The following is a 12,931-nucleotide window of genomic DNA, read 5'->3' on the forward strand; positions in this document are numbered from 1 at the left end:
ATGTGTTGGTCGTGATCAAAGATCAGTTGCCTTGCTACTACCAGTAGCAGTTGAGGAACCATTCCAACATTGGGGCCTGGATGTTATCTGTTAGGTCCCTATACTACACAAGCATACACCCATTTCAAGTTCTTTTAATTCCACAAATTGTCAATCATAAGCATAGATCTTGGAAATATATAAGTCTTTTGGAGTGGGAAAGGTTCTTGTAAGTTGACAAGAAGCCTTTAGGCCCCCATTTCAGATCAATTCTAGACATGATCTAACCCCTCACCTCATCCCTTACCATCATCCCTGCATCCACACACACTCCTACTCCCTCTGTTCATTCAGTAGGCAGCAGAGAAGGAAGAAAGATGACCATATAGCAACAACAGCAGCATCAGATTTGCAGTCAAGAAACCCTCAACAGACAGGAGAGGAGGAAGAAGAATGACCATCAACAACACCTCTGATCTTTGACAACTGCAGCAAGGCATTAAGGCCACAGGTAAGTATCCTTCTCACTCACTCATATGCATCATTTTATCAAAAGTTGTAAAGGTTATGGGGTAGTTGGTTTGTAAGTAAAAAGGTGGCCACTTTCCTCTAGAAAGCTAGTGGATTACATACACAAGAAACTTTGTTTTTTCGTAAAAAATTTGCTTATTTCCTCCTCAAGCCTCACAAGCAAGATGCTCATCAAGTATATCTCATGTGAGGATAGATACAATGTTGTTTATGGATACCATTTTAGAGAGCTTGAAGAATTAAGATTTGGGGTAGAAACACCAGTTCACCAAAGACTCAGCATACCCTATTTTCTAATGCAAGCACTCATGGACTCCAGCAGGAAAGAAAAGACAGGAAATTCCCAACAGTTAGTTCACCATGGGTTGACCAGAATCCTCATTGAGGATGCCCTCCAAAACCTCAAAATCAGTAAGGGAGAGGCAAAACCAGAAGAAGAAGATACAAAGCTAGATGGGGATGAGATGGATGAAGAAGGAACTAATACAGAGGATGATGCTGAAACAGAGGGGGAAATGAAGCAAGAAATTGATAGAGATGAGAAAGAAAAAACAGAAAAGGAAGAAGGCATTGAAACAGAAGGGGAAGAACAAAAGGAGGAGTCACCTAGGGTGTCTCCAGAGGTCCCTGAGTAGAAGGCAGCAACTGCCATCACTGCTCTCAGCACACCAGTCAAGCAAAAAAGGAAAAGAAGGAGGCAAACCCCTCTACATTTCAAAACAAGAAAGAGCAGCAAGAAACAAAAGAGCTAAGTGGCTTCAGGGACAGAGAAGTAGCTGAAAAATCAAATCCCATGGCCCTAATCAACACCCATAATCTAATTGTAAATAATCCTCAACTAGCACCTCGATATCTTGTTGCTCAAGGGCAAGCAATTTCACATTTTGAGGACATGTTTAGGCTGCCAAGAAATGATAATATACATGCCTGCATAAGGAGATGGAAAACACTGCCACATAGCTTGAAGATTAGAGAATATCAGTGGGAAGAAGTAGAAAGGAAAGCAGGCTTCTATAAACAAGAAGTAGAGACCACAGCAGAAGCATGAGATGTCAGAGAGGCTACCAGAGCCACTAAGTTGCTCAGAGGATGAGCAACACTTTCAGTAGGGGGTGATGATGAGCCTCATCATTGAGTAATTATATGGGCTTTAATTGACCTTAATTCACCTCCTAGCTTATTCAAACCAACTATTCTCACAACTTATTGCATACTTTTGATTATATTTTGTTTATGAGATGAGTTGAGTTGGATATTTTGCTTTGTGGTCTAATGTGCATGTAATGCAGGAATAAAGGATAAAAGAAAGAAAAATGCAGGGATAAAAGATAAAAGGAAGGAACTATGGTAAATACCTTGGTAAAAACTTGAATGGGACAAGGGAGAGGAATTACAGGAGGTAAATCTTCCTCATTTACTGCCCCTCCATTCGAATATCCCTCCATCAGCTGAAAGTACAAACACCCAAGCAAGCGAAGGTGCAAACAACCAAATCAGTAGTACTAGAAGGAAACCAAGCAAGTAAAGATGTAAACAACCAAATCAGGTGCACTAGAAGGTAGCCAAGCAAGTGAAAGTACAAGTTTATCTTGAGTTGGGAGCCAAGCCTCCCTACTAGAAGGCAGCCGAGCTAGTGAAAGGGAAAGCACAAGTTGATCATTGAATTGGGAGCTGTGCCTCCCTAATTTTGAAGGAAGTCGTTGGAGACTTCAGAGGTATAAGTAGAGAGGCTTGGGACCTCAGTTTTTTAGTCAGTTAGTTAGTCAGTCACAGTTAGTCACCAAGAGAATTCAGACTTCTTACTATAGAACTCTATTTTGTTTTCAAGCTGCAAGTCTTGTAACAGTTTTTGATTTATAATGAAGATGAGTTTTGTTTTGAGCTAGCACTGAGTTAACTCAGAGGGCTGAAGCTCTTGGGTTAGGGCCCAACCCTAGCAGCCAAAGCTCCTCTTTATTGTATCGTTAAATAGCATAGCTTCCTGTTTTTTATTCATTTACTTCAATAGTTCATTTCCATTACAGAGGTTTATTGTTTCATTGTTCATTTGCTTAAATAGTTGCAGTCTCATTACAGTAGTGCATAGTAGATCATTTATGCTTTCATTCAATTAGCAAGTTAGCAAAGAAAAGATCCATAAGGTTGTCCACAGGTGTCTTGGCCTCACCTCCTCCCTCTGGGACCATGATGTGAGGAAGAAACCCTGCAGCAACCCCAAAAACACAGAGTTTCAGTTTTGCATGGAGTTTGTTGTTTAATGCAGTTACGTGGTTCATTACATTGTTACTTGGTTCATTTCATGGTCATTCATTCATTTCTTGGTCATTTGTCCCTTCACCCCTGCCTAAGACCTCACTCATGCCCCATTCACCTTTAGCATGAAACACCTAAGTGGAAGCTCTTAATTCATGTTTAAACGGTTTTTACCCATAGATGACCTTACATAGCAAAACCCAACCAATCACCGCCCAATTTAGTTCTAGCGCTGACTTTTTTCACTTTAAATCCCCACCGTTGATCTGCCTCGTTAGATCCGATGGCTATCGCGCACCCGCTCACCAACTAGCTCGGTCAAGTCTCCATCGTTGATCTGCTTAGCCAGATTCGACGCTAATGTGCCATATCACGTGGATTTATGTCCGATCGTTATCTGCCTGAGGGAATGCGATAAGAGCGGTTTCCTTGTGCTACGTGTCGCTCGGGGAGGCTAATGGCGCAAAATTTTAGAAAACTGCTTACAACTTTGAGGGCATGCGATAAATAGCTTACCGCCCTCTAAACCTGCTCTGTCATTTCCGCACGTTTTCTTCTCCCGCTTTAAGCTCCACCGTCGATCTATCCCTTGATATGATGGTTATCGCTTCACTCGATCACCAACTAGCTTGGTCAATCTCCACTGTTGATCAACCCCACCTGATCCAACAACTGTCGCGCCATATCGCGTGGATTTTTGTCCGACCGTTATCCGCCTGATGGCACGCTATAAGAGCGGTTTCCCCGTGCTACGTGTCGCCCGGAGAGTCTAATCACGTGAAATTTCAAAATACAACTTATGGTTTTGAGGGCACGCGAAATACAACTTACCACCTCCGCCAACCCGCTACCATTTCCGCACGTTTCTTTTGCCCACGATCTAATCTCCGCCGTCCATCTGCCGATTAATCATTTCCATCCATCTCTTGACTTAGCCCCTGCAATATAATCTTAGCTGTCCATTTTGTTAGTTAACCCTGTTTGCCCATCTACCTACGTACCCTCCTGCAATCCAATCTCAGCCGTTCATTTTCCTTTCACTCGCCTGATCCAACGGTTCTTATGCATTGTTGCTCATCACGACCTCTTTCGACCAATTTTGATCTCCGACTACTCTTCCGCTTAAACACAGACTTATCTTAGTTTCATTTGCTTACCCCTTAGTCCAGTTTTGATGTTTTTTTCTTAGTTCTGCAACTTAGATAGCCGCATTAGATTAGTGATTGATCTAGTAATTCTGATTAGCATAGTTTAATTGTTTAGCTAGGGTCTGGTGTGAGTTTAGCATTACATGATTGTTTTCCTCATTACTGCAATAGAGTAGCTCTCCCTTAGAATAGATTTGCTCTTCTTCCATCAAAATCAAGCTTCTTCTGACCCTATAGAAGTCTGGCTTGGAACTCCTGGGGTCTCTTGCCAAATGAGCAATGACAACAGGCAGTACCTTAACTTCTACTTGTGCATATAGCACTGTCACCTCCAAGTTTGTACGAATGCCGGGTTGATAAGTAAAGCTGGTAGCCCTAGGAGTTGCAACATTCTTGTTGCAATACCTAGGCTCATCAGCAACAAGGAGGTCTTCCACTCCCAACTATAAATATGGAAGTGTTGTCTCTCCTAACCTCCCACAACCTACAAGGTTGACACCAAAACAACTGGAGAAAAAAAGAGAAAAATGGATTTGTTACAGTTGTAATCGAAAATGAACTAAAGGTCATAAGTGTGATGAGAATAAATTATTTCACATAGATTGTGAAGAGGAGGAAGAAAAGGAACAAGAAACATCAAAACAAGAAGATATACACCGTGAACCAAACCCAGGGGTTGAAAAAGAAGAAATAAATCCAACCATATATTGTAATTCATTAGCAAGAATTACACTCTTCAAACTCTCAATATAGAAGGATGTATACAGAAGAAAATTGTAATAGTAATGATTGATTTGGGTAGTCCCCATTGTAAGACAACCAATGATTTGAATTTCTTTCTATGTCCAGTATCAGAGTGTGAAGAGATGGTTGAAGATGGAGGAACTATAAAATTCTCAGGGAAGTGTCATAACATAAATCTAACCATGGGGGAATATGTATTTAATAGTCCAATGCTTGTCATTCCAATGGGTGGGTTTGATGTTGTATTAGGAGTTCAATGGTTATAATCTTTGGGATGATAACTTTTAATAATTTTAAACAACTTTTCTTGAAATTTTTTGCGAAGGAAAAGAAATTGAATTAAGGGGTATTGTAGGGAAACCTGGGAATATAATCATCTCTAATGGCATGAAAAATATTTTGAAGAAGGAACAATGAGGGGTAATTGCACAATTATGCTCACCAGATGTTAAAAAATCTAAACCATCCATTTCTCATGATCTCCAAAGAGTACTTGACAACAATTCCAAGGTATTTGAGAGTCAAAAAATTCTCCCACCTATTCATGATCATGATTGTAACATACCTCCTACTAATACCAACCCAAAAACAAAGGTTATATGGAGGTAGTTACTGTGATGACCTGACCTCCAAAGTCCCGTTATGGAAATGGGGTCTAAAATTTTTTGTTTTCTTTACTCCTTTGTCAACTACCATGTACCAAAGGGTCCCACTGAAGGCATTGGCCTCCCTTGTGGAACTTGCAATTATCTTTGTCTAGAAGGAAATATAGGGCATTCTTCATATATTTTCACCTAATGTGACAACGATCGCCTTGCTAGCTCACCCTGGGAGTAAACCTCGCAATCTCCATCTCATCTCCCTTTGAAACCTTTAGGGTACCAACCTCTGGGGTCCATCCAATGGTGCTAAATTTTTTACGACACCAATGACCTAAATTGGGTAGGGTTATGCCTTCCACATGGCCCACCATGCCACGTCTCTCGAGGTTCAGCCTTGAGAGTTTCGTAATCTGCCTCCCTTTGAAATATTTGGGGTAACAACGTAGGGGTCATCCAATGGTTGTAAGCGCTCACCCATCGACAACTAGATTTATCTTTGCTTACACGATTGATCATCGTGCTTGGTCACATCGTTGATAAGGTGTTAACACCATTCCTCCTAAGTCTTAAGTCTTCCAACTCTCGCAAAATGTACCCAGGGCCTCTTGCACAACAATGAATATGAACATGTCTGCGAGCTCATCAAGCCATCCCTACTGAGCTTTCTATAGGGCTTGGCCCAACCTATTCAACATATGTGTGTGTGTGTGTGTGTCGCTATTAAGCATTGTTTTAACATTACTAAGCTCACGAAGCATAGCTTGTTTATATATATATATATATATATATATATATATATATATATATGCTTCCTGATCTTAGTAATGTTAAAACAATTATTAATAGCCAATTTTGTTTTTTCCATCAATTTATAATTAGGCCTATTGGACCAAATTCAAGCTCATAATTTTTTAGAGGTCTACAGGCCTCTCAGGATAATATTAAATTGAAAACAAGGTTAGGAAGGCAATCCATAATCCATTCAATTCTATAGGAATTACACAAGGAATCAACATTCCACAATATAACACAAGTATTAGGCTATCATATTGGAACAATACCAAAACAAGATTTAAGCTAGCACATATGCTTGATAAACAATGAACATAGGTTTGAATATACACGTATCTTATTAAGATGCTCAAAAATTGAGGTTGAGACTTCAACTCTCCACCCAACCATACACAAGTTGTCACCAGGCCTTTCTTGCAGCTGTCACCCTCGAGCCAAATTCCACAGATTGAGGTAGAGTGATTTCAAAGGACTTTTAAACCAATATTATTAGCTGAAATACGGTGTCTCGAGGCTGCCTCACCTCCACCCACCAACTAAAAAAAAAACCCACTTCATTGGCATACAATCATCTTCTACTCATGAGATTAAATCAGTATCATCAACTGAAAAAGGGTGCCTTAAGGCCACACTACCTTCACCCACTAACTATTCAAGGATTTCACATCGAGCAGTGAACACTTCCTTTTGTACAGAGGGATTTGCAGCATCCCAACATCTCTAGCGATTTGGAAATAGAGGGACTCAATGCATGTGTGGAGAGAGATATATATTTAATGGTAAGAAGGTTTCTCAACTATGTTACCTATAAAGGAATATGAGTGAACTCTCCAACAACTTCTCTATGGAACTTCCACCTGTGTTCTTAGCCCAACCCCATGGAACTACATCAGGTGTTATCCACCCATTAGCCCTAAGTGCCTCCACCTCTTAGAAGTTGTCAAATAACATAGTCTCTAGTGTATTTATCAGCCTTGTAGGGCACAACCATTACTCAGTGATTATTAGCCAATAACCCTGATGGGTTTTCTTAGCTATGTTATCACCATAACTTCTTTGTGAATATTAGCCAACAAGATGGGTTTGCCAGTTGTGCTATGAACAAAGCTTCTTGGTGATTATCAACCATCAAGCCTCATGGGTTTCTCAGTTGTACTATTAATAAAGCTTCACTCTCCCTAAATTCTCTCAGTACCACTATTCTTATCTAACCTCTCAGCGATTTAGTTCTTTCTGGCTAGAAGCTTCACGGTCTACCCATCTTTTCCATGTTCCCTTTCTCGGTTTGGGCATATTAACCTTGAATGGTCATCCCTTTCCTTTTCTCCACAAGAGCCTCTTGACCTCCTCTTTTTCTCTTCCCATAGGAGCCTCTCAGGCCCCAATTTCTCGTTGTGGTTCTAACTACCTCCTCCTCTCCTTGTTGTTGAAGATTTTTCATCTCCTCACATCAATGTGACCCAAACTCTCATAATTTTTTTGTCCTTTATTTCTTATAGCATTTTCCTAATAAGAACATGGGTTTGTCCTTCTTTTCAGCTAGATTTAATACACAATTAACTCTAATAAAAAATATAAGACAGATCATGGCTGACATTTATCACACCAAATTCCTCTACTCCACCAAACTCTCTTCTTGTATCAACACAAAACTAATTGGAGCACATACCCAATACTTCAGTAAAGGATTGCATTTATTAGTTAATGTACCTGCTGGCACAACCATCAACAATTCCTTATCATCTACATGACACAACTTGAGCATATAAATATCATATTCTTATGACATTAAAATCATCAGTAAGAAAGGGCTTTCCCTACCCCATCGATTCCTCTTTCAACTAGAAATATCGTTGGACAACTTATTATGTCATCCCATATGCCATTTTCATTTGTATCAATTAAATTTTTATATAATCATTCTTCCACAAGAATGATTCATGACAAGACCCTATGTAATTAGAGTCAGGGTCAAGAGAACCTCCTTTGAGCCATTTTCATGGTTTTCATCTCGCCATCCATTATACCCATGGTCTAAATCATCCCACTTTGTTGTCCTAATACTATCCACTTAGTCATGGAAACAACATATATTAACATATTTCCACTAAAATCAGAGTTTAGAGAACTCTCTTCTTTTATGCAAGCATGCATGCATTGGTCACAGGAATTCTTTTACCATAATTCCTCCCTTTTCCTTCTGCACCTCGTTGTTTCTTCTAGCACCTTTGGCTACTATTTTATATCAACACTATTTGCATAGTCATTTTTCAACTATTCATATTTTCTCATTTACAGTTGCTTCCATATTCAGGAGAAACACTCCAAGGTATTCCAACAATGGCCTTTTCTAGACCTTATGCCCATTTCCAGCCTTTCTCATTTTATTCATGTTATGTATTTATGTGTATAGCTTCCTTGTATCTCTTACCAGAGCCCCATTGGCTTTCTTGTCATGCCCAACCAATGTTCCCAAGGCCTCCAAAGAATGAAAACAAGAGGTAAAATCCAAAGAAAAAGAGGCAACAACAAAAAGAAAGAAAGAAATTCCTAACATTCATCATAAAATCATGCAACAAAACAACATAGCCATGCACAATCCAACAATAAAAAGGGAAATTCAAACATAAATCAATGGAAAAGCACAAAAATAAAAGACTCAACAACATAAGAACTCAATCCCCATAAGTTCCCGTGTTTCTCAATGCTTCATGAGTAAGGCTCAACCCTAGGCCTTTCCATGATTTCATTTAGTCTCTTTTACTACAACCAAATACAACAATTAAACTCAACCATTGCACAATTTACTTACAATCAATTACATTTCCTCAATAGCAACAAAACAAATATATAATCCATATCTAACTAGTCATATCGACCATTGATGCCAAGTGACCAACATGCCTATTTTCCATGATTGTGTAGGTCCTATGCGTGTTTTGAGCTACATCCTCCATTGTTTGTGCTTCTTACACAATATGCAGTCTCAGTTGATTGCTCGATATCTAGGGGCAGTCTCTAAGGAAATGGTTCTCTCCACATTTCCAATATACTACGGGATTCTTTCGAGACGCTTCCCCTTCACTAACCTAGGAAAAGCGGCCTTCATAAGTTGTGTTGAACTTCTATTGAGTTTTACCTCCGTTTATGGTAAAGCTTCTTACTTTCTTCACAAGCTGATGTCTTGAATATCCTTGCCTTTTTCCTCCAGTTCCAGAACTACCTTTTACATTCAGATCAGCCTTAAGATTGAGCTTGCATTTTAATTGTTTGTAGCAGTTCTTTAGCTTTTTGACTACGTCTTCTAAGATATGTGGTTCATCAAATTCAATCATCTCTTTGAAGGATTTTGGCAGCCCACTAACAAATCTTTGGACTTTCACCTTTTCCTTCTTGAAGTAGGGCACATACTGAAGCAACCCTAGAAATTTAGTAGCATACTCATCATTATACATCTACCCCATTTGAGCTGATAGAAATCCTTTGCCTTGCTGTCAAAATATCTTTCGAACAGGTATTTGTCCGTAAAGTGTTCCTCAAATTCCTTCCATAATAACTCTTGTTCCCTTATGCGTTATATATGCTTTATAATCTCCCCCCATATATCGGCCTCGTCTTTTAGGTTGAAAGTTGCCACACTTGATTTCGTATTCTCGGAGTAGTTATGAACTCTAAAGAAATTTTTCATCCCCAATGCCCATGATTTGACATCTTCAGCTTGCTTTACCTCACCATCAAATGTAGGAGGCCTAGCTCTCTTAAATTCCTCTGGTACATATTCTTTTTCCCTCCTTCTATGATGATGATGATGAAAATTCTTTCTTTGAGTGCCTTCAAGTTGCTGCTCACGGGTGCTAGCCCTCTTCTATAGAGTGTCTAGTAGAGTACCTCATTTCACTGTATCTTCACTTGGCATTCTATTTCTCTTTCTGTATTTGCTCCATTTGTTATTTCTTCTTGTTCTAAGGAACTATTCTTGTCCTTATGACTAGCTCCCAACTCATGTTGTCTTTGCCTTTGTAAGTCTAAAAGACTCTACAATAGGACCACATTCACTTCTGCTTGCTACGCTTTGTGCTTTGATAAGCCTTTCATTATCCCTTACAAGCCTCTGGTTGTCATCCTTGCAACTCTTTATTTAAGCCCTTAGAATCGTCAATGTGTCCATTAAGTCAAGATAACCTATCTCTCTTCCTTGCTCAATTGATCTTTCCTCTTCAGATCCATGTTGTGGTCGATCAGTGTTGTACTGCACCATTCTTGTCCTCATTTTATTTTTGGCCTTTATTTTCCTCTTATCTATTGTCATACACACACATAACCATCAGATTAAGCATACATAAGTGCACAATGTAGATCATCACCTTGGTTTGTTATTGGGAGTTTGTTATGGTAAGGCTAGATGGAACATCACATCCAAGGTTAGAATTTCCATAAAAATAAAAACCATATCCAAGTCTTAGAACCATGTTATACAAAATCAATTCATTAGCAACACACACAATCAATTCCACAAGACAATTCAGTTCCTAACACTTATCACAAGGCTTTAAGGCCTTACTTGAACTCCAAAGGTTGTATTGAACCCTTGACCACATTTATCCTATGATAGAGCCCATCTAGTCCAAGTGTTAAACCTGGAAGTTGTGATACCACTCTATAACACATCCCCTATTAATCCCAAACCAAAAAAGGGTTAGATTGAGGTAGTTACTATGATGATCTAACCTCCAAAGTCCCATTATGGAAATGGGGTATAAATTTTTTGATTTCTTTTACTCCTTCATTAACTGCAACATAACAGAGGGTCCCACTAAAGGCATTGGCCCCCCTTTTGTAACTTATAGTTCTCTTTGTTTAGAAGGAAATATGGAGTGTTCCTCATAGCTTTTCACCCTATGTGACAACAATGCCCCTGCCAGCTCACCCTAGGAGTGAACCCCACAAGCTCCATCTTGTCTCCCTTCGCAACCTCTAGGGTACAACCTTTGGGTCCCATCCAATGACACCAAAATTTTTACAGCACCAATGACTTAGTTTGGGTATGGGTTCCACCTAACACCTGACCCACAATGCCATGTCTCCCTAAGGGTTAAGCCCCAAGAGTTTCATAATGTGCCTCCCTTTGAAATCTTTGGGGTAACAACCCTGGGCTCATCTAATAGTTGTAAGCGCTCGCCCATCGACAACCATATTTCTCTTTGCTTGCATGCTTGGTCACTGTGCTTGGTCACATGGTTGATAAGGCATCAATGTCATCCCTGTAGGTTTTAACCCCGTACAGAAATTACCTGCATACGAATTCTAAAACACAAAAAATAAATAATGCGAGAGCATAACACATAAAACACATATACACAAAGATTTTCCCCTAGATCCCAAAACTGGGACTACCAACTTGATTTTTCATTATGTTCCTTTCAATGTTACAATACATATTTATACATGCCGAAGCATCCAATACCATGGACCGAAAGCCATCGCATCCAAAACCATGTGCAAAAATCATGCACAAAACCATAGGTAGGTCCGCCCAACCTAATATAGGGTCCAAAAAAAAATTTCAGGGGGGGACCCCATAGAAGGGGGCTACCCGCCCCCCTCAAACCCCCCAGACAGGGGGGGCTGCCACCCCCCCCTGATGGCAGATCTGACACATTGAATATTTTATTATCTACAATATTAAAATATTTTCTTTTAACTCTCTCTCTAAAGTTGATATTGATATAAATTAGTTAAAATAGATAGATATATAGTTTATTTAAATCCGACGTTATTTTGAAAAGTATAAAGTTTAAACATCTTAGTCACATGTGTTTTTTACTTCTAGTTACTTTACCAAAAATATATTATATCATATGGACAACTAACTAAACATGCATAGCACATTCAATTTTGTTTTTTTATTATAGCCAACTTTATTTTTTTCTTAGAGAATATTTTATTTTTATTTTAAGAGGAACACACGAGCCCCATGTTGAGCATAAACATAATTACACATTTCAATCATCAACCTCTCCACTCAACAACCAAGATTCACATCTCTTTAATATTAAACAAGACAAAGCCATAAATTTACATGTTTTCCATTTGTTTCTGTTTGTAAATTAACACCGATATTAGATATCTTCTTGAAAATATATACTAGCACAGAGTTTTGAAAGACTAACTAAGGTTGGTCTTAAAATTCTATTTTTTAAATATTATGTTTATCTCATTTATTAAACAAATAATGGCAACTATCTCTATATATTCATGGTTGTTCGACTTTGTTGTGATGGTTTATAATACAATTTTCCAGTTGCCATTTAAAAGGAAAACATTTTACATTTTTGGATTTTTTTTTTTCTTTTTCTTTTTTCAAATCAATCAATAATTTTGTTGGCAAATTTGTGGTTTTTTAAAAAAAAATGCATATTTGAAAGCATAAATGGATTGAATACCTTTAAAAACTCTTGTAATACTTTCATTATGCAAATTTCATAACTCAAACTTGTAATTTCAACAAATCCCTATTGTATTTAGAGCAAATTTGATTGGAAAATATGCCCAAAAAACCAAAATAGACAAAAATTTAGAGTGCAACAAAACAAAGTGCCACTCTTAATTTTCTTTATTGTCATCTTTATTATACCTATTTTGAAACATGATTTTCATAATTTTAATTTAATTATCAATAATTATTAGGTGGATAATATGGATTTAACCTCCATAGAATACTCTAAAATATTTTTAGTAATAGTCACATATCAAAGGTTGAAATTTATGAAAAAAATAATTATGTCATTTCTTTCATTTTAATTAAAATGACCAACTAAAAAAATGTTATATAAATATATGTAATACGAAATGAATGATTATGGTTTTTTGGGCATATGATCT

The sequence above is a fragment of the Pinus tabuliformis genome, chromosome 3_2 (assembly GCF_031772625.1).
Source record: "Pinus tabuliformis cultivar Carrire ecotype Pingquan chromosome 3_2, CPIR1, whole genome shotgun sequence".
In the NCBI taxonomy this organism is placed as follows: domain Eukaryota; kingdom Viridiplantae; phylum Streptophyta; class Pinopsida; order Pinales; family Pinaceae; genus Pinus; species Pinus tabuliformis.